Genomic DNA, 24,222 nt, shown 5'->3' with positions numbered 1-24,222 from the left:
TTATATATCAATTAGGTCTAACCGACCTCACTTTCCTTATATAATATAGTTTTCTCCATAACAATCTTTCCTCTTCTGGTTTGGGTTATGATTTTCTCTTCTCTAGCCAAGTATATAATTTTTCCCATGATAAACATGTTTGTGTTTGGTCTCTATCTTTTAATTTCTTGGTCAATTTATCTGCTTCCGCACAGTCCAAAATCTTTTTTATAATTGCTTCCTCTGATGGGATATTTTGATTTTTCCAAAATTGCACATATGTCAATCTCGCCGCCGTGATAATGTGAAGAGCTAAATACCATAGATCTTTCTTAATCTTATCCGGTTTGGAGCCGAGCAGGCATGTCTCTGGTGACCATTCGATTTTTTGATTTAAAATCTCATTCAGCCATTTTTTTATTTTTCCCCAAAATTTTTGTGCTTCCGGGCATGTCCACCATTGATGATAGTAAGTGCCTCTTTCTAGCCCACACTTCCAACAATCAGCCGATTGTCCAGTAAACATTTTGGCCAGTCTATCAGGGGAGAGGTGCCACCTATATATCATCTTATACATGTTTTCTTTATATGCCGCTGAAACTACTAATTTCATATTCTCCCACCATATCCCTTGTCATTCGTCTAGGTGGATTGAGTACCCAAAATTTTTCCCCCAGGCGATCATTGTGTCTTTAATTATCTCGTCACTTATCTCTAATCTCATTAATAATTTGTAGCTTTTGGAAATCATGCCTTTTTCTTGGCCCATCATGATTTTATCTAATTCTTGTAGATCTACATATATGCCTTTCCCATCTCTATCTTTTTTAAATTTAGATTGGATCTGTAAATAAGTCCACCAGTCTAATTGTATTCCTAATGAGTTCAATTCCTGTTTAGATTTTAATTTTCCCTGTACATTCAATAGGTCTTTGTATGTTCTTTCTTTGTTGGGTTATAAAGTTTGGGATATGTCAATGCTTCCACAGGTGATATCCAACATGGTGTTTTAATGTAGTATTTTTTGCTGACCTTTTCCCAGTTTCGGATTAGAATGTTTCTTATGTAGTGTCTAGTAAACCATTTGCTTTGTGGGGTGCCATTTCGCCAAAGTGTCATATGCCAGCTCTGTTGTAGGTCGTAACCTTCTAATTTAAGAAGACGATTATTACCGAAGGTAATCCATTCTTTTATCCACACTAACAAAGCTGCTGAATAATAATTCTCCCAGCATGGCAGTCCTAGGCCTCCTCTTTCTTTTATCTCCTGCATCATCTTTTTCTTAATCCATGGCTTTTTCCCCTGCCAAACAAACTTAGTTATTATTTGATTTAATTCCCTAAAAAATTTTTGGGTTAAATTCGCTGGGGCAGTTTGAAATAGGAAGTTAAATTTTGGTAAGATGTAGGATTTGACTGTTGTTACTCGTCCCAGAAGTGAGAGTTGTATTTTACTCCATTTGTCTAAATCTTTCCTTGTTTGAGTTAATAATTTGTTGTAATTATTTTCTTGTATACTCGAACATCTACCAGATAACCAAATTCCCAGGTATTTAATTTTTTAAACTATTTTCAACCCAGTCACTTCCTGTAGGTCTTTTTTATCTTCTTCTGAAATATTCCTTGTTAATAAATTTGTTTTCTTTTTATTAATCAATAATCCTGCTACTGCCCCAAATTCCTCAATCATCTCTAATAGGTATGTGCATGATTTTATCGGCTCTTCCAGGATGAAAACCATGTCATCTGCAAAAGCCTGGGTTTTATATACCTGTTGTCCTATTCTAAGGCCTTTTATTTTTCCCTCATTCCTTATTTTTCATAGCAAAGTTTCTAATGATAAAATAAAAAGTAAGGGGGAGAGGGGACAGCCCTGTCTTGTGCCTTTATTGATAGAAAACTTTTCTGTTAAATCCCCATTCATCAGTAATCTGGCCGTTTGTTTAGATTAAATAGCTTTGATTGCATTTATAAATCTCTGTCCAAAACCCATGTGTTCTAGCTGTACTAATATAAACTCCCAGTTATCCCTATCAAAAGCCTTCTGGGAGTCTATAAAAACTAACGCAACTTGTTTGCCTGGATGCTCTTCATAATATTCCAATACATTTAACATGACTCTCAAATTATCTCGTATTTGACATGATGGTAAGAATCTGTTCTGGTCAGTATGTATCAAATCATTCAGGAAGCTTTTTAATCTATTTGCCAAAATTGTTGTGAAAATTTTATAATCGGAATTCAGAAGAGATATTGGTCTGTAATTTTTTATATCTGTCGAGGGGAGGGGGTCTTCTTTTGGAATTAAACTAATATTGGCCTCCCTCCATGAATGGGGAATTTCTGCTTTCCCCAAAACTTCATTAAATAAATCTTTCATATGTTCTCCCATTACCTCAAATATTGTCTTATATAGCTCCGCCGGGAGCCCATATGTGCCAGGTGTTTTCAGATTCCCTTGTTTCTTCACTGCTCTTTCAATTTCCGTTAAGGTAATTTCCTCTTCTAATATTTCTTTCGTTAAATTAGATATTTTAGGTAAATCCGAATTCTCTATATAATTTTTTATCGCACTTGCTAAGGTCTCTTCTTCTTTGTATAATTCTTTATAAAAGTCCACTGCAATTTTTTCCTTTCCTCCTTTATCTTTTATTAAATTTCCCTCCTTATCTTCTATGGTCAATTCGTCTATTTTGTTTTTCTTTTTTGAGTCTATAGGTGAGCCATATTCCTAATTTATTAGCTGATTCAAAGTGTTTTTGCTTTGCTATTTTTATCTTATCTTTCAATTTGTCCAGCTCTAGGAGATTAAGCCGATGTTTTAGTAATATTATCTGTTCTTTCGCTTCCGTGGATAGTGGATTATCTTGTAGCTGTTCCTCAGCTTTTGTTATTTTGTTTAATATTTCACCCCTTTCTTGCTCTTCTTTTTTATGTTTGATGGCCATATGTTTTATAATAAGACCTCTTATGAAAGCCTTAGCAGTATCCCAAATTATTTGTAGTGGCATTCCTGGTGTCTTATTTTCTTGAAAGAAAAGGGTTATTTCTGTCTTCAGTTTTTGTGTAAATTCACTTTCGTTTAGAATCTCTGTTCTCATCATCCATCTCCTTTTATTTTTCCCCTCTTCCTTTAACACTGCCAAAACTGGATTATGATCCGCCCAATCATTAGGTAAAATTCTAATTTCTGCTATTTGGGAGTTGAGTTCCTGTGACATCCAAATCATGTCCAATCTGGACCACGATTTATGACTGGAAGAGTAATAAGTAAATTGCTCAACAGTCCGATTGTAATCCTGCCAGGTGTCTTTCAGTCCAAATTCATCTCTCATTTCCTTGCAAATGGCTGGTAAGATCCTCTTATCTTGTCCTTTATTTTCTTTTTTTGTGTTTTCCCCTGTTTTATAATCTTGTGTCCTGTTAATAATTGCATTAAAGTCACCCATAAGACATACCTGCTCGTATTCCATTTCTTGGATTTCTTTTCGTATTCTTCGGAAGAATGAAATTTGTTTGGTGTTAGGGGCGTAGATTCCAATCAATGGTACCTTATTTTGTAATAGTTCCACCTCTAATATTAGTATTCTTCCCTCTTCGTCTGCAAACAATTGTTTCGGTGAGAGATGTTCTTTTACAAATATAGCTACTCCTCTTTTCCGCTCCTCTGAAGCCGCTACAAATAGTTTCCCTGCCTTGGGGCATTTCAGTAAGTTTGTTTGTGACAATTTAATGTGAGTCTCTTGTAAACATGTTATATCCATTTTGGCTTTGGCTATTTTGGATAAAATATTTTGGTTGGCTGTCTGTCAGGTTTCGCTGCTATCTTAAATAAACTTCATTCTCAAACGCAAGGTCTCTAATGAATCTTTTTTTTAATTTAAGAATAGAAAAAGCGACATCCCTGAACTCTTTGTGCAGCCAAAACTGGCACCTCCTTCGAAACCCCTCCCTTTCCGTTCTTCAACCCCAATGTCTCATTGGCCATCATCCAGATCCATCTCTTTGTCCCAATCACTTTCTTTTCACAGGAATTCCCCCCTCCCTCTGTTACCCAGGTAACGCTATCTAATAAAGAGCAGGAAACTAGGTAAAAGTTCATGTCAGCATTAAAGCAAAGCTTCTCCCTCTCTCATTCATGTCAGCGCTGGAGGAGAACATAATTTGGAATGCTGAACATCTTCTTTTTGTCGAGGCATTGAGACCGTTAACATTTACCGTCAGTAACCTCATTCCTTGATTCATTTCTATCTGTAAGCCCCTTTAGTCTTAGCTGCTAAGGGAGTCTCTACTCCGTATTCTTCTACTCCTCCTTCTTCCCCCCTCCTCCCATTTCTTTTCCCCTTTCCATAATCTACTTGTGCTCCTCTCTCCTTTCTCCATTCCTCTTTCTGATCTCTCTGGCTCTCTTTGACTACTTCTTTGTCTCTTTCACTTTCGCCATGTCCAAAGTAATTCTCACAAAAGTCTTGTACGTCGTATATGCTCTCAAGTTTAATTTTCCGCTCTTGCCATGTCACTAAGAGTCTTTCAGGTAGTAACCATTGATACGGCGCATTGTGTTTTCTCAATTGTGAGGTTATGAATTGATAATTGTGTCTCTGCTCTCTCACTCTTCTAGGGATCTGTTTTAGGATTGTAATCTGCTGTCCTTTATATATAACACTCTGATCCCTGGCTTTGTGGAGAGTTTCGTCTCTTAACGCCTTTTTAGTTACCCTCACATGTACTTCTCTAGGCAGATTGTAACGACTCGCATAATTAGTGTATACACAATATGCTTCATCTATATCTCCACATATTTCTTTTTTCCTCCCCACTACTTCTGCAATTATTTCTCCCACTATTTCATCCAGTTGTTCCTCTTTGTCCTCAACCACATTTTGGAGACGAAGGAAAAAGGCAGTTTTTTCCATCTCTAAGAACACTATTTCATCCTCAAGTTTCCCCACCGCTTGCACACATTTCTTTTCACATTTATCAATCTGAATTTCAACTCTTTCGTAAGTTTTTTCCACCTCTATCAATCGCTCTTCGTGGTCCAGGATGGGTGTTTTCATTCCTCCCAAAGTCTCTTATAATCATAATTTTTAAAGAGCAACTGTCATCTCTGTCCTGCAGCAGCTCCTCCTCCTCTGACCCGCTGTTGACTCACCGACAGTCCCAATATTGCAGAATATATAGCCTCATGCTACATAATGAAGCTCCATTTCATGCTGAATAAACTAAATTATTAATGTATCTTAAATAGAAAACTATCTTTAGATAGATTTTACTTCAAAAGCATTTTATTAAAATAAAGGTAATAAAAAATTTTTAAAATCCGATTAATGTTTTTTTTTTAAATCATCAATTTTCATCCACACTGGCTTCAACTAACAAAGTGGAGAAGTCAGTAGGACCTTGGAAGTTGCAGTCATGTGACATCATGCTTAATGATTATGGGTGATTTGTTTCATGATCACAGCTGTGATTTGACATCATCATATGCTGGGCACAATCATGTGATATATTGATCTACAACTGCCAGCCCCAGCTGTGGTACATAAATAAGGAATCCTTATTTATCCTTATAGACCAGTGATGGCGAACCTTTCTGGCACAGAGTACCCAAACTGGAACGCGCTGGAAACCCGAAGACCAGCCAACGATGCGCGCGCTGGAAACCAGAAGAGCAGCTGGCAATGGCGCACGTGCCCACAGAGGGCTCTGTGTGCCACCTCTGGCACACGTGCCATAGATTTGTCATCATGGGTATAGGCTGTGTTTGTGTGAAGCAGTTGGGTATTACTATGCATCTGAGTGTTTCTAAAAATCAGAGTTTGTATAAAATTTGTTGCTGCCATTACCATCCCTATCCTGCCATGGTTTTGTTTGTCCTCAGTCACTGCTAAATGATTGTGAATATTCCGTTTATTTACAAGCAAAGTTGCTGATTTCTTCCCTGGCTTATCAGCATATCATTTGATAATGTGCAAAACATCTACAATAAAAACACTGAAGCAAGAGCACAGAGATTATCACTTCAGAATTCTATCTGGATTTCTGAAGGATAGCTTGTTTGTTCTTCCACTCATTGTCATTTTGGAAGGAAAGTGTAAAATAAAAAAACCCCAAGGTAAAGATAGCAGAGGAAAAAAGAAGCAGCATTTGCCAAACTTGTGCAATTAAAAAGGTTACCTTATAGATATCAGGAAAGGAGAGCCAGTGTTATGTATATAGGTTTTGGCGGGAAGTTTGAATTAACTAGCCATCAGCTGATTGGCTGACCACCACAGCTGCAAAGTATATAAGGGGAGCTGTTTCCCCAGGTCAGCTGCTGGGTTCTCACCCTATAATAAAGAGCTGTTTCACTCACTGCCTGGCTTGCTGTGTCCTCATTCACCCAACCTAACATTGGCGACGAGGGTGGGATTTTGAGGCCAGAAGCCAAGGAAAGAGCTGAAGCCACAAGCCGACAAGAGAGCTGCAACCCCGAATCCAGCCAGGCAAACGAGCGGAGTACTTGGAGAAACTACCAATGATGTCTGTCTATGTACCGCCAGCGCCTTTCAACCCAACGGAAGAGAAGTGGGGATACTACATGTCCCGCTTCAAATGCTTCCTGGTGGCCAGCAATCTACAGGGGCTGCCCGACGTGCGAAAGAAAGCCCTGTTCCTGAGCCATTGTGGACCCAAGGTGTTCAACATGGCCGAAGCCCTGTCGGAACCGAACTCGGTCCACACCATCTCGTGGCAAACGCTCCAAACGCTGCTGAAGGACCACTACGCCCCGCCATCAAAATACGTCCAGCAGTACGAGTTCCGGCAACGCATGGAGCAGGAAGGAGAATCGATCAGCAAGTATGTCGCTGCCCTGCGCAAGGCTGCAAACCAGTGCGACTACCGAGATTTAGATGAGATGCTACTAGAGCAACTAATCTGCGGAGTGAGAGATATTCGCTTGCAGAGTAGGTTGCTCGCAAAGACGAATCTAACATTGAACATCGCACTCGACGCGAGGGCTCAAGTATCCTCTACCAAAGCAGCCGAGAGATTACAGGGGACAACACAGGTCAGAACGGCACAGAGGCCAGCCCCAGTTCATCAGGAGACCATATGCACGGAGAGCGAGGAGGAGTCGGATGAAGAGGTCTGCAGAACCGAACAATACCGACAGGACCGGCAAGGTCACCGAGACGCCTGTGCCAGCTGTGGGGGACCCCATCCGTGCCAGACCTGCAAGTTCCGAGATGCCATTTGCCAGCAATGCGATCGGGTCACATCACTAGAGTCTGCAGATCCAAGCAGACTCCCAACTACAAGCCGCGGAGCAGTGCTAGCCAATCAGAGACGGTGCAGCGGAAAAAGACCAATCAGAAGGGTGGCCACAGGAAGGGCGCGAACTCCGAGGACCTCGAAGCCTGCATCATTCGAATTGGCCGGACCTGCACATCCCCTGGGAAGAAGACCTACACGATGGTCGGAATCGAGGGGCATGAGTGTGTAATGGAAATCAACACCGGATCCCCAATAACTATCATGTCCTGGGACAAGCTACAGAAGGCCGTTCCCAGCATCCAGAAATGGCACCTACAGCACCAGCGGCTCGGACTGCGCAATTACCAGAGGAACCGCATCCCCGTGGAAGGAATCGGCAAGTTCCAGATGGAGTACGGGGAATTCCGGGAGAAGCTTCCCCTCACAGTGGTCAGCGGAAAGCTCCCAAGCCTCCTGGGCATGGACTGGTTCAGAGCCCTGGGCATGGGATTCACCAGAGTCCGCAACGTGCAAAGCACCCTGAAGGACGACCTGATGCAGGAGTTCCAGGATGTGTTCGACAAGTGGCTCGGCAAGTATGTGGGGATCCCTATTTCGTTCAACTTTGACCCCAATATTGCCCACATCTGATTGAAACCCAGGAAGGTACCATTCGCCCTAAAGCCCAAGATTATTGTGGAACTGGACAAATTGATTAAGCAGGGGGTGCTAGTGCCAGTCGATCATGCCCGGTGGGAGACCCCAATAGTGACCCCCGTTAAGCCTGATGGGTCTGTGCGCATCTGCGTGGATTATAAGTGTACGATCAATAAGACTCTCCAACAAAGTGCTTACCCGGTTCCGATCGTACACCATCTACTGCATTCCCTAGGGCCTGGCAAGATCTTCGCTAAACTCGATCTTGCGCAGGCGTACTGTGTTGCCTGTAGATGGCGCTACCGCAGAGGCACAGACTATAGTTACGCACAGAGCTGCCTTCAAATGTACCAGACTCCAATTCGAAATCAGCATAGCTCCCGGACTGTTCCAGAGCACCATGGAGCGACTGTTACAGGGGATCCCCGGGGTGGTCCCGTATTTTTTTTTTATTGAAAAAGTTTTTCAAATACAAATTTTCCCCCTTTCCCCCCTCCCCTCCCCCTCCCCTCCCCCCATGGCTTCTGCAAGATGAAATCCAAATTAATATCACATTATATAATACATATTTTGATGACGTGCTCGTCACAGCAGAGGACGAACAACAACTAGGGGAGAGACTTAGACAAGTTCTAGGGAAGTTCAGAAGTGCAGGACTCAGGGTCAAACGCAACAAGTGCATGATCGCAGTCCCTTCTGTGGAATTCTTGGGTTATGGGGTAGACGGAACCAGTATACACCCCACCGAGAGCAAGATTAGGGCGATCCAAGAGGCCCCCACCCCCAAAGACAAGGCAGAACTACAAGCATTCCTGGGACTGTTGAGCTTCTACGCGATTTTCCTAAAGGACAAGGCAACAGTAGTGGAGCCCCTGCACAGACTGTTGGCCAAGAAGTCCACATGGGTTTGGGGGAAGGCTGAGGCTATCGTGTTTGCTGCTGTAAAGAAACTCCTGTCGGCCGAGAGTTTTCTAATCCAGTACAATTCTATGCTTCCCCCCTTGTTCTAGTCTGTGATGCATCCCCATTTGGCGTGGGGGCCGTCCTGAGCCATAGACTTCCGAACGGCCTAGAGGCACCCATCGCCTACTACTCCCAGACTCTTTCAAGTGCCGAAAGGAACTACAGTCAACTTGACAAGGAGGCCCTCGCAGCTGTCTCCGGAGTCAAGAAGTTCCACAAGTACGTGTTCGGTAGAGACTTCAACCTCGTCACGGACCACCGCCCCCTTCTGGATCTCATAGCAGGGGACTGACCCACCCCGGCAGCCCTGTCTCCCAGGATGACACGCTGGGCCATCTTCCTGGCAGCATACTCATATCGCCTGGTACATCAACCAGGGGTGAGCATGGGCAATGCTGACGCCCTCAGCCATTGCCCATTACCAGACAAGATAGAAGACCCCACATCCGGAGTCCCAGTCCTGCTGGGACTCCGGATGTGTCCGAATGTCTTGGACTTGGGACCCATCACTTCAGCAGAGGTGGTGAGGGCTTCAACCAAAGACCATGTGATTCGAAAGGTCACGAATTGGGTCACAAGGGGGTGGCTGGAAAAAACTGAGGGCGGGGAATTCAAACACTTCACTAACAAAAGAGGCGAGCTGACAATGCAAGGGGGTTGTCTATTGTGGGGCAATCGGGTCATTGTTCCCTTGTGCCTAAGGGAAAAAGTGTTGAATCTATTGCATGAGGGGCACCCTGGGATCGTAAGGATGAACGAGTTAGCCAGGAGCTACGTCTGGTGGCCCCTAATGGATAAGGACATCACTGAGTGGGTGGGGAAGTGTCAGCCCTGCCAAGAGTCTAAGCCAGACCCTCCTACAGCACCGGTAAAGGAATGGGAGCGGCCGCAGGGTCCCTGGTCCAGGATCCATATAGATTTTGCTGGCCCATTCCATGGGCAGGTTTTTATGGTCGTCGTGGACGCCTTCTCAAAGTAGCTGAAGATTAGAATTATGAAAGCCACTACCACCGACACAGTCATTAGGGAGCTAAGGCAGTTGTTCGCCACCCATGGCCTACCGGACACCTTCGTTTCAGACAATGGGTCCCAGTTCATGGCCACGCAATTTGAGGGGTACTTGCCGGAGTTGGGGATCAGGCACGTACTCTCCGCCCCATTTCATCTGGCTAGCAATGGATTGGCGGAGAGATTTGTGAGAATGGCTAAGGAAGCCATCTCATGCCTAGGCCCCAGGGACTGGCAGGAAAAAATAGAAAAATTCTTAATGGCCCAACACACCACACCATGCACAGCCACAGGCCGGAGCCTGGCGGAACTTCTAATGAGGAGAAAGCTCCAAGGAGTCCTATACAGGCTACACTCCAGCTATTCCCCTGACAACTTCAGAGGGGCAGAGAGGAAGCTTAGAGAGTTCACAATAGGGACACCAGTATTCGCGAGAAATTACGGAAACGGGCCCCTCTGGGAAACAGGGATAATTACAGAGGTAACTGGGCCCAAGTCTTATAGGGTAGACATGGGAGATGGGAGGATTTGGCGCCAGCACATTGATCAGTTACGGAAGTGTTTAACCGCCGACACAGAAGACATCTTCGACGAACCGCTCCCTAACTACCAACAGAACTCCAGAGCTAACTCAAGCCCAAGTCAAGCACAGGACTTAGCTGTCGGTCCCGAGATCCAGCGCCGCCCCATCGTGGAAGATCGGCCAGCCGAAGAAGTCGCTGCCCACAACAAATTCTCGGAGGTTTCATTGGCGGAGCAGGGAGAAACAGGGAGTTCCTCCGACCCGCTCGACGCCACCCCTCCGACTGAACTGCACAGGTCAACTAGGGTGCGGACACACCCTGGTCACCTGAGGGACTACGTATGCTAATGTCTACCCCAAGTGACTTCTGGGAGGGAGGAGTGTTATGTATATAGGTTTTGGCGGGAAGTTTGAATTAACTAGCCATCAGCTGATTGGCTGACCACCACAGCTGCAAGGTGTATAAGGGGAGCTGTTTCCCCAGGTCAGCTGCTGGGTTCTCACCCTACAATAAAGAGCTGTTGTCACTCACTGCCTGGCTTGCTGTGTCCTCATTCACCCAACCTAACAACCAACGAAACTGTTAGTCAGAATGGCAAACTAATTCCAAAACTTTTACCAAGAAAACTGCAGATATTAGCCTAGATAGTTGCCTGGAATCAGCACAGACCTGAAGGAGTACATGCACATTCTCTTATTTTTTGTCTGTCTGTCTGTCACACACAGCACAATAATAAAACTGGTTAATTGTTGGATTACCATATTTCTTTACTTTGTAGTAGCAGACAATAAATGCAACTGACAAATACAGGGAAATTGGCAGTTGAATATTTTTCATTCCTTTCTAGACAGCGCAATAGAAAAAACAGGGGTGTTTCATTTAAAGATAAAAACACATTCCTGAAAATCATTATAGTAGAAGAGTATAAAAATATCTCCTCTTGGGGGGCCAAATGATAAAACATTACAATCAAGCATGACTGCACCATTGTAAACTGGAAGTGTCATAGGACTGTAATATGCACACTAGCCAATCACATTTTAACCTGAAATCCAGAAATTTGGATTAATTCAATTAATTATGAATAACCACATCATACTAACCACATCATACTATTACAGTATAATGGAAGTTAAAAGATGTGGCACACAATGACAGAAAAGCTTATCCCTAACTTCTGTTTATTTGTGCAAAGTTGAAAAATAATGTAAATTCTATTTGGTATTGTCTATGCCTAAAATGCTCAAAGTGTCTGAACTTTTCTCTTCCCACCCATTTATATTTTTATTACTGGGCATAGGATCCACAATGATTGAAAAAATTCAAATAAGAAACCATCCAATAATGTTGCCAATCTTTCATTGATGCTATCTATCAATGAATCTCCAGGAGTCTTTCATGATCTTGTCCAGAGGTGCTAAATTGAACCTGGGAGTCTTGTTTTTAAAGCACGAGTAACATTATAAAAACAATACAATCATTATGTTGTTCAAATGTTAATCACTGTTAATTCTCAACTCTCTAATTATAAACGCTTATGGTTGTATTTCCAAAATCTTATTGAAAACTAGTACAAGATACACCACAAAATACATACTTTACTTGTCTATCCAAAACCCCAGGGATTTATAGATTGGTTACAGGGGAAGACTAAGTTTACCCATCATTTACACACATAAAAATAGTCCTCTTACAAAGATGGCTCTACACTTCTGTTCCAGGAGAAAGCCATCTTCCCTACAGACAATTCAATTCATCTTACAATTGACAGTCATACAAACACAGATGTGGAATAAAGATTTACAAAGTTATTGAAACTTTTTAACAAGTAAACTGCATCTTTACTTAGCTACACCAGAATGAGGAATAAAGGGGTTTACATATGTTCCAATTCTAAACCTATCAATCAAACCCATGTTATTCCTCTGGGAGCTTATTTACATGCATATTTATCAGCCTCACATGCTAATTCCCTGCTGTTTTATGCCTGCGAGGCATGTTTATGAGTCATAATTGTTGATCTCATTTGATGTATTTCACTGAAGTAAGACATTATTCAGTTATGTGGCCTAATGTCAATGAATTACGATGACCTGATCTTCCAAATGCATCTTGCTCTTTAATTTTTATTAGAGCATAACTTATGCAGATGAAAAAATACTTTAAAATCTAACATCAAATGAACTTTCAGTGGTTTACTTAATCATCTCATATACAATATTTCTTCACTTAGACCATTTGAGACAGTAACAGCTATTGTCTTTAATTCCCTGCTCCTGATGCGCACACGTATGTATCTGTGTGGCAACTGTCTTGAGGCCAAATGTGGGTTTCTAATTTATTCTTATAGTGTGGCAGCTGCTGCTAGGTTATTCTCATCTGCAATGTTGAAGCATATGAAAAAATGCGCAGTCTATAAGGCAAGCATACAACAGGCCTTTTTTCCAAGTGGATATGTATCCATGTGGACAAGAGGGTGGAAAAGGAGCTATGCAAGTGAAGAACTATATGATATCACAGATAAAAAGATATGCAAGTCTGATTACCACAATTTAAAAGTTAGAGATTATGATGAAAGGAAACCCAGAAGAAAATAATTTATATTATTCAGAGATACTGAAAAAATATTTGTTGACATAGGCCTTGATGCAATCATATGCATATCCAGGGTCCCACTCAACATATGGCGATGCTACTAGCTATAAGTGTATCAATCAGCTACGGAAAACAACCTAATGTCACAATATTTCTACTTCTTTAAAAAGGCGATCAACATTATCAAAGCAATATTGTTTGTTCCCTAGTACAAACATTAATAATGGAGATAGTATTAGTGAGGGAGAAAGTAAAGACAAGACTATTCAAGAAACTGAGAAAGCAGCAATAATCACATTGTTACAAGAGACAAATTAGTTAATATCAAATAAAAGAGGGGATATAAATTTAATTGCCAGCATTAAGATAAGATTCTTTTATTATTATATTTTATTATATGGCTAACATATTTTTACTTCTCTAAAAGTGCAATTATCATTGTCAAAGCCAATACTGCTTGCTCCCAGACATAGGTATTTATCCAATAACTCAAATAATACAGTCATCCTTTCTGTTGTTATTCATCCATCTCCATCCATTCATTTGACAAAGTGAAGGGGCAGCCATCAGATAATATACTGTAAATAGCAATATTTTCACTTAGCAATATTTTGATTATCAAGTTTTATTAAAAAGAACCAAGAAAAACAAAGGAAATAGAATATTACACATATCAGCTTAAAGTTTAAAATTTTAGAATTTTATAACACAAGGATATATTGTGTATGATTAACTCAAAATCCTTTAAAGAAAAATATGTATTCTTATTTACCAATTGTCTTTGTTCAATTTATTAGATACTTGTTTGAGTAAAATGGAAAAAATACCCATATGTTTGTCATTTTGTTTCTTTCATCAGGATCTCCCAGTTATTTTTGTTTACTTTTTAATTCAAAAATTTAAGAGCTTTGTTATGAAGGGGGAGGAATCATAAATCTGTCTATTAGCAGGCATTTCTACCTTGTGCTCAGATGAATTCTCATCAAATTTGATTTGCTGACTGGTGGCCAGAACAGATGTTGTCTTAATGGAAGAGAGAAGAAAATTAAGTGTGTTGAGCCACTGAGCCACTTCTGAATTTCTATGGCTTAGTTTGTAGCTCCTTTAATATGGAAAATATTAGGATGCTTTTGCCAAATAAATATTAAAATGGGGAGCAGTGGACCCATTTCAAACAGTGAAGAAAAGACACAAGGGGAATAGTTGAACTTTTCCTCAGAATTGTTTGCTGATGTCTCCTAATTTGATGAAGCTATGGAAGTTGCTTCTCATATGAGAAGAGTTGTTGCAGGGATACAATTTTGAGGTGCTCTGCTCTAGTCCTATTTGCATTTTCTCTGTACTTTTGCACCTTGCTTTATAAATGTTTGATATGATTATATTCTAATAATTAAGATAAGCCTTATCATGTTTAAATAGTTTTACATTTTTTTAATTCATTGGTGCACAAGTATCCATACATTCTAGGCTTTCATTTAAGCAGGGTTTTTCCTAAACACTGAAAAATAGGTTGCTCATATTGTAAATATGATTGCTGGTTATTCATATCAGCCAGAGCAAACTACTTCTAGGGAACAATATGGCATGTGCACACTGTAACTCTATATAAGTTTAGATTAGGTCTATTTGTTGCTCAAGGGAAACTTCTATTCTGTAATAAGTTTGGGGGGGGGGAACCCATATAATATTTTACGCATAGAATGGATTATATCTGCAGTACTAAATCAAACATCTAAGCAAAGCTTGCTCTGGATTCATATAGATTGGCAGGTATTTTTTTTAAATCTTGTGAATTTTGATATATGTTGCCTATACCTTATTGTATTATATGTTTATCATTAGAATTAGATGCTTCCTTGCTATGTAGCATATTGGGCAGGAAGGGATTTCCAGCATTTTCAGTCTTGGTTGAATACAATTTTTTTGGGAAGAATTCAGTCTTGGAAGAGTTCAGCATCTTCACATGTAAAGTTTAGTGTCTTTAAGCCTTCCATGCATTTTGAGGGCCTTGTCTTGACCATTTAGCCTTGTGTGTCCATCTCATTACCATCTTGGGGATTTGATTGTTCTCCATGTGAAGAATATGACCTGAGGTTGTGCAATCTTCTATGCATGACAACGTTATGTAGTTTGCAAAATAAACTCTTTTGGAGTTTATTAGTAGTTTGGTCAAAATAGCGAATGTTTAGGATTCAACGAAAACATCTTTGTTAGAAGACATCAAGTATCTTGTTAATACTTGCTGGTGCATTCCAAATCTCACTAGCATCAAGAGCTGATGGGATTACTACATAGGCAAGCAAACAGAGTTTATGTTTCAGTGATATAGATGACAAGGACCAGATTTTGTTCACTCTCTGGAAAACAACTATTGCTTTTCCAATTCGGCACTTGATGTCCAAATCAGGGGTGGGTTCTAAATTTTTTTACAACCAGTTCTATGGGCGTGGCTTATTTTGTGGGTGTGGCTTGGAGGTCATGTGACTAGGTGGACGTGGCTAGCTGGTCAGAGTCATTTCTGGAAGGTCCTCGCACTTACGACCAGTCCTCGCACTTACGACCCGACTCATTTGTTTGCTTTTAACACTGATCAGCTGTAGGATGGCCCTTTGAAGCCCCGCGGCAAGAGTTTAAACAGTTTTTTCCCCTCTAGTCATCAGCTGGGACTCAGGAGGCAGCAATAGATTGGGGGTGGGACCAAATAAAAGGTAAGAATAATGTGGGTGGGGGGGTGGGAGGGGAGAACTGGTTCGGTGATGTCATATCGTCATCGCTACCGGCTCGGCCGAACTGGACTGAACCAGGAGGAACCCACCACTGGTCCAAATCTACATCTCCATTTTGGTGATTACACTACTCAAATAGGTAATCCTTTGTTCTTTCTCAAGTTGCTATGATCTAAATATGATTTCCCATATCTGTGCACTGGAGCTCACATACATGATTTTTAATTTCTTGGCACTTATCTTAAGGCCAATTTTGGTTGCTTCTTCATCTAACGCAGTCATCATTTGTTGTAGTTTTGTCTCATCTTCCTTAAGTAGGTCAATAACCTTTGCAAATCCAGGTCACCAAGATAGTCTTTATCATAATAATAAATGCTTTCCTGATGCATTTGTTGCATGCATGGTGTTCATTGTATTATATAAACAGTAATAAAATGTATTAAAGGCCTATTTAACCAAAAGCCAGGATATAAATTCATACATGAAAAACTGCTAAAAATCCTACTATTTCAATGAATGCTATCAAATTTTTCTTTCTAAAAGTATGTCGTAAAGTAGTAGTTAATATGTTTCCCTAAGGATGTTGTATTTGTGGTGGCTAAGAGTAATCTGTACCCTGTTGTACAGATCGTACAACATCTGAAATTGTACACATATTATCACAGATAGGTAAACCTCTAGCCACATTTGCCCTTAACTCTTCTACATCTTTATTTTCAATGTTTTTAATGTTCTTAATAGCTTTTATGTGATGTTCTTTTAGTTCTTGACCAAGAGCTGCTCAGACATGGGGTAAAATGGGTGGCTATAAAGATGTTTTACACACAAACATGTAAAATTAATAAAATATTTGTAAGAATAATAGTAATATATAGAAGAAAAAGTGACTTACTTTACAACTTTCTTTCAAGGTTCACTGAAATAAAGTACCCAAAATGTTCTGAACATTCTAAAGTGTTAAAAATGATCTATATGGCAAATGGAAAACATTAGCCCCAGCTCTTGCTATCAATCAATTCATCAACTATACTAATTAAATATTTTTTGAAACATGAAAAGAAAAGCTTTTGTATTAATCATGCATATCTCAAAACTGAAGTTAATGTATCAACAGCACATATATATCTGAAATAATAGAGAAATTTGCAAATGAAAATGAGACTCTTATGTTTGTCAGAAAAATCTATTTTCTGAGAAATTAATATGGTATCTTCTATCTATTTCACTATATGAAACAATCATGTGTTCTAAATGCTAGAAGACATGAGAAAAATTGTGGTACCCGAGAAAATCAATTATTTTGAATTGTAAATTATATATTCTAAATTGTTTATTGTACAATAAGGTCAATCTTTGAAGCATTTTAAAAGTGATCATCTTATTTCAACTGTTTACATAAAATCAAAATTTATAAATTAATTTCCACTTGGGAACAGTGATATGTTCTATTTGTATTATGAATTATCCATATACTACTTATCAATGATTGTATAATTATTTTGTTTATTTTATTTTCTATAATCACAGGTATTCATTTATAATAATTATTATCACAGTTGTACCTGTATTTCTGCTGCAATTTAAATACAATGGCAACTTTTTAGAATGGAGAATTTAAAATGTGTAAAAGGCCACCATAAAATGGAAGAGGATGGTCATAACCTATCAAATAAAAGAACTATATGAAGTAATGGATCTACTGGAAATTGAAAGGAAGACAGTAAGCTGTAAAGGAAGAAACCCTGAGATATCTAGAAGAAAGGCTTACAGTTTGCAAACTTAAGACGTTTGTTCTAGTGTACAATTTCAACATAAGTTGTAGCAGATCAACAGACTATATAAGTACTCTAGAACTCTGGCTCCTGATGAATTATACTATGTTCGGAAATTAGAATTCTTCTGGTGTATGAGTGATCATGTGAATGTATCAAAAGAAGACATAATTTAATAATTGATAATGTGTTTTAATAAATAGAATTGATTTTCAAAAAACTTAGCTGTTGATCCCATGCTTGTTCAATATTATAGTGCTATCTAATGAGCCTCAAATACTCTGACCAGTGCACAACATTGTAACCCCTCCATAGCCCCAGCAGGAAAATATATGTAAGAGTTTAGCTAGGAAAAGACATTGCTCTTCTTCCTTTAGTAGGCAACACCTGCTCCCCAAAACAGCTGAACTGTTATTGCTATTGATTTAAGTAGACTACTGAAAGCGATGATGTTTCAGCTACTTATTACTAAATATTATGGTAATGTAATATATCTTCATGCTGTAATATACCTAGCAATAAAAAGTTACCAAAGATCATTATATTCCAAATATTTCATTAATAACAATGTTATTTTGGATGAAATTATGACAACAATGGCGAAGATACCCAAATCTTTCCTTTAGTGTTGGTATGTAAAAGTAAAATTTGCTTGAGTAACAGATTTTACTTCTATAAAAATAACAATAAAATATATAAAGGAAATTTAAATATCAGCTGCTATACGTTCTGCAGCTAATGGTGCTTTATTTTCCAACAATACAACTATGTGATTACTGATTCAGAGATATGAACAAATCTAAAAATCAGATCAAAATTAAACACATTACTGGCTAATTAGGATGAACTTTAGAAAATATTCATCTTAAACTTAATAAACAATGCAAACGTGTGTGTGTGTGTGTGTGTGTGTGTGTGTGTGTGTGTGTGTACATGTCTGTCTGTCTGTCTGTCTGTCTGTCTGTCTGTCTGTCTGTCTGTCTGTCTATCTATCTATCTATCTATCTATCTATCTATCTATCTATCTCCTATCTTAGAGCAATATGGGAACAAAATACCTGGATTTTTTTTTCATAGAATGGTGAAGAGAAACATGAGATAAAAATCATGATTATTTCTTCTAAAAAGTCTGTAAATAAAATGCTAAATAATCTTTCTCAATATTGTTTAATTCCAGATGAATTAGACTTCTATACAGCAAGATATTATTTTTCTCCTTTTTAAGGGAAATCAATGCAATTTATATTTGTTGTTCTTTCACACACAAACACACACAAAACATGTTTGCGTGCCCTGAAGTTTTTTGTCACTCTATTCTACTTTTCTTAACTGAATTACTAAAATACAAGAACAGTCTTATTGAAGAAAAAGAATCTACATAGAAAAAAATGTTACTGAAATTTAATTCTTGCTTGTGCACAAAAGGCATTTATTTTGAGGAAAAATCTCTTTTATAATTCCAATTTATTCATTTTAAAAATCTATATTATCCTTATTTTTAAATATTTATATTTATTTATATACAACATCATTTTATTTCACATTTTTTTAAATAGTGAGCTTTTGTTAAATGTATGGATTTTTTAAACATTCATTAAATATAAACAAGATTAAGACAGTATAATCCAAAGTAGAGGTGAAAACTATCCAACGTAGCTATTTCATTTCATTACCAGCTATGTTGTTCAAATTGATACAAATGGTCTCCTTCTGTTTCTAACTGTCGGCTTGTTTGATTAGTACAACTAATTATTCGGACTGGGAAGATCTCCTGTATCTAAATAGAAGATGTGCAGTTTGTAACCTGCTTAATTTGCCTTATGTCCTACATGGCCCTCAGTATGGTATTCATTAAACTATCAGCTGTTTTGTTTATAAAAACGGCAATATAAGCATAGACAGATTTTTCTTTGTTTAAAAAAAGCCATATCACCCATAAATAATATGCACCTTGTTGAAAAAGGCAAAAAAACCCCATCAGGTATGTGTCATGACAATCTTGTATTTCTTCATATTATATGTTCTAATGCAGTTACACTGGAAGATACTGGACTATAAAGGTTTAAAATAAGTTCAACATCTTTATTCAGGCTTCTAAATTAAATTTAAATATTTATGACAAACCAGGTTCAAATCCAGGCATCTGATTTTATTTCATTTTCTTGGAACAGATTTTGAATTGGAATACACAATTTAAGACTAAATACATAAAGAATGGGCTCAAATCTTTTATCTGCATATAACTACCAACTTAATTTAAAAATTATAACTAATCTATTTAACTCTATTTTTAACTGGAGAAGCAGAAAACTTGTGGGAAAGCTGTATTTAGTTCTCAAACAATGACAACAGATTGATTTCTCAAGAATTTAAAGAATCTGAGCTGTCAGAAAAAACCCTAAAAATAAAATATTATTTTAATCAATAATTTAATAACATAGATGCTAGAATTTTATTTACCACTATATAGATTATGTGAAGAACAACAAATTTGCAGATGACAACTCTAAACTTAAAAAGTAGAAGTTTTGATGGGCAAACTATTATTATCCACAACCATTGTTAAATGATTCATTCTACTTTTATAGGAGAAATTTTTACATTTATATAAATTACATATATAAACTGAAAGAACTGCCACAGGAATTTTATCACTGGATGTTTTCAATTGTAGATCATTTTTATGTTGATTCTGTAGTGACTTCTGTACATGTCAAAAATAACCAAAATTAGGTTAATACTTCCTACATAATCAAAAGCAAATAATTCTAAATAGGTATTTAAGCTTACCAGCTGATTTCATATTCAGTATCTTCAAAATCTAAATAATATTGAGGCATGATACAAGTGGCATGAGAGTTGATAAATTAGTTCAGATATATTTAAAAGTATTATTTAAACTATGTTAATTCTTGAAAAAAAGAAAAAGAGAAACAATGATGTTCACTGTATTTTATGCTCAATTTTTACTATACATGAAGATATAGAAGTGACTTCAAAACAGGAGAACTATTTAAGAAGCAACTGACAGGAATAATTATTATCAGACATAAGTGGAGAAGTGATATTCCAGTGGCCTTTGTCACTAGAAATCTGTAGCTGTTCAAGTAAAATCAAACTACACAGAAGCTATTATTAATAAATGACTATTAAAAGCTTGCTAAGTAGCATCTGGTGTTGGATGAAACAGAAGGAAGTTTTGATGCTATTTAGAGAGAATAAAATAAAGCAGACTTAATAAGTTTCAGTATTGAATGTTCTACACAACTCTTAATTGTTCGTAACTCACAGTTTTCTAATCCAAACAAATATTTTGAGATATATTTTAATACCTGTCACATTAAAATAAAATTTTCATGTTTAATTCTTACCTTTTCTAATTGGCCCTATAACCAAAGCAACTCCAATGATCTAATTCTTTCTGTAATCATATCAAATGAGGAATTATGTCTCTATTTATAACTAGAATAATGATTTTTATAATTAATATCTACCTGATGTGTTTTTAAAAAAAGAAATTATGTGCATATCTATCTCTTGCCTAGCAGATCTGAATGTTTGGCTCATAGACTAAAGCACAAAAATACATAATTACATTAAATTAGTTTAACATGGGATCACAGAAATACCAAAATCAGAATCAAAATCCTTATAAAATATAAATCAGGACAGATTTTTCCCCAAGTCTTACCAGCCACATTAGATGTGTTTCCATTTTTGAATTTATACTATTCTTTATCCAACTGCTTTAGAAATTATGCATCTTCTCACTTGGTGAAGACATGCAAAAACCCAAACCAGTGCTTCAAACTAGACAAGGTCAGGAAATAGATTATGCAAAGTTTACAGGAACTCTATTTTATTGATCATGGTGTAATAACAAAATCTAGAAACCCTGACAGAAATTCTTCGTTTTCCTCTTCTACCAAAGAGAATCAAGACAGCCAAAATGGTTGAGTGAAGAATACTATAAATTCCATGGGATAGGTATGAAAAAAACCTAAGTTCTACAGGTGCAAATGCACTACTTGGTCTAAAAGATGAAAGTGGAAAAATCTCAGACATATATTTAAGACAGTATGTTTCTCTATTCAATAAATACATGATGTATAGAGACATTAAATTTATTCAGAATATCACCTTGTCTCTCTAATATATGATTAATCTGACTAATGATGATTTTCATAGCTAATAATTCAAGACAATATTATTTGCAATAAGCCCAGTGCATTTTTAAAGATGAATCAAGAAACCTGTTATATTTTTAATCCTTTGGAATAAATGGAACCAACCCTCCATTCATATTTAAATAAATTAAATGTAAATAAATGGTAAAGGGGATATTTATAAAAAGACAATTCAATGCTATAGAGATTGTTCAAATTGTGTGTGTATATATATAATTTTACCATAATAAAAGGCCATTACTTCAATATTATTTTATAAAAAAGATTAGAGAGCTTTTTCTTCAACATAAATGGTTAATTTTAGCATGTTTTTTTCCATATAGTTTGGCCCTCAATCAATGAAAGCTATACTATCCATATCTGAGCTGATACTGAATTTATCTTTTCTATCTAGGTTAAAAATTTTACCATCAAGCCACAACATTTCCTAATTATCAGATGAAGATATAGACTAATGTAAATTATTACTTAAATGCATTGTAGCATATAAAGAGTGGAGGATTTATGCAATGTACAAAGTACATCTCCCTTTTTTAATAAAGCAATTTTAGCCACTTAATACTAAATTTCTGACTTATAGTATTTGCACTAAGAAAATTATGCTAGTCCATTCTATTGTCAATATCTACAGAGTACTTTATTTAAAATAATAGTATAAACTGAAGGATTATGAATCTTGGCTGCATATGGCATTAGATTAAAATGCAGTTTGTGTTTCACTGTAAAAGAAGTCATGGAGATGAAATAGATGCTTTATATAAAATATTTACATATAGAATGTAAAAATGTACCATGGTTAGTAACCTTTATGACTTTGAGGAACCATGTATTTACATATGTCTATCTTTGCATGTGCATATCTGTGTGTTGTGTATATATTTTTAACAGTTGACAGCTGTTTTAGAGCATACAGAGATGCCAAGCTGAATGAGGGTCTTGATTACTTCAAGATTAGCTATCTTAAGTTTCTATTCATTTTAAGTGTTGTTAGTGCGAAGAGTCATTAGTCACTTCCTTGTCTCATAGAACATCAGCATACATTTACATTGTTAATGAACATTTGGGGTAAATGAATTAATGGCTCTTTTAAACATCAATTCAAATACTAATAACTTTGTATGTTATAGCAATGTTAAAGTTAAAAAAACTAGGATGTCTACCCTTATATAGGTAACTAATTGCTCCTGGGCACAAAGAAAAAAGAAAAAGAAACAAATTAAAAAAAAATACTTGCGGAATGAAGTTAAAAATTATGAATCACAGCTAAAATATTCAAGAGATACTGATTTTTCTACTCTAAATGAAACATTTTCAATTTTTGTTTAATGTTGGATGCAAAAACAAACTTTTCCCAATATTTTAGCTTTATAATATGATTTTATTATAACATTTTAACATCTTTCAACATAGGAAAAAACCCTGATTGCAAAAATATCGCACATTTATACCTATGAACTAAAAGAAATAAATATTTGACCTCTACAGGGAGGAGTCATAAAATATGGGTGTGTCTGGCTGAAGAGGTCCAAGAAGGCCGAAATAGTGCTATCCCAGTCTCCCATAAGTCTCAGAAGAAACAACATAAAATGTCTGACAGGCCTGAAAGCGATGAATAGAGATTTCATCCCACCATGGCCATTTTAACATCTTTCAACATAGGAAAAAACCCTGATTGCAAAAATATCGCACATTTATACCTATGAACTAAAAGAAAGAAAGAAAGAAAGAAAGAAAGAAAGAAAGAAAGAAAGAAAGAAAGAAAGAAAGAAAGAAAGAAAGAAAGAAAGACATATATATATATATATATATATATATATATATATATATATATATATATATATATATATATATATATATATATATATATATATATATATATATATATATATATATATATATATATATATATATATATATATATATATATATATATATATATATATATATATATGTCTTCTTATGTTTTCGCGGGTGTGTGTATGTAAGAAGTTAAAATCTCGGGTGTTTTCCTGTGTCATTATAAGTTTGTTAGTTAAAATGTTTAAAATCCTGGCTAAGATCCCAGCTCAGAATCCTCTAAGTTCCCAAACAAAAACCCTTTGTAAGGTCTTTCAAAAACTCTGGCTGAAATCCTAACCAACACTTTAAAGGTTAGGCAACATTTCGACAAGCTCTCTACCTTGTCATCTTCGGGCCTTTATTATCAGTTTAGAAGCTGTGGGTCATGCTTCATTATACTAGCTGCAGCCTGAATGTGTGTTAAAAATGGACCGTTAACACACATTCAGGCTGCAGCTAGTATAATGAAGCATGACCCACAGCTTCTAAACTGATAATAAAGGCCCGAAGAGCAAGCTTCCTGCTGCCCATTGGGAGACTAAGGCAGCAGGGAGCTTGCTGGCTGCTGGAAAAAAAGCCTAGAAACTAGTGGATTGGGATTTCACTGAACAAGGACTGCAGAAAAATCTTGATTTACGTAGGAAGAACCTGGCTAAAGAGAAATACACATAAAGACCTATGAAAAGAAAAGAACACATATATTTTAAAAATATACATATTATTTGATGTTAAAC

General features: G+C 37.1%; 1 protein-coding gene and 1 pseudogene across 7 annotated transcripts in view; one reads left to right on the top strand and one right to left on the bottom strand.

Annotated features, from left to right (window-relative positions):
• Positions 1-24,222, bottom strand: part of TBC1D5 (TBC1 domain family member 5) — a 476,616-nt gene that overhangs the window by 292,825 nt on the left and 159,569 nt on the right. The window lies entirely within an intron of this gene.
• Positions 6,502-7,868, top strand: LOC148114316 (uncharacterized; annotated as a pseudogene).

The sequence above is a fragment of the Pantherophis guttatus genome, chromosome 4 (genome assembly GCF_059756535.1).
Source record: "Pantherophis guttatus breed Tessera chromosome 4, ASM5975653v1, whole genome shotgun sequence".
NCBI lineage: Eukaryota > Metazoa > Chordata > Lepidosauria > Squamata > Colubridae > Pantherophis > Pantherophis guttatus.
The sequence above is the reverse complement of the archived record's forward strand: the minus strand, read 5'-3'. Positions and strand labels throughout refer to the sequence as shown.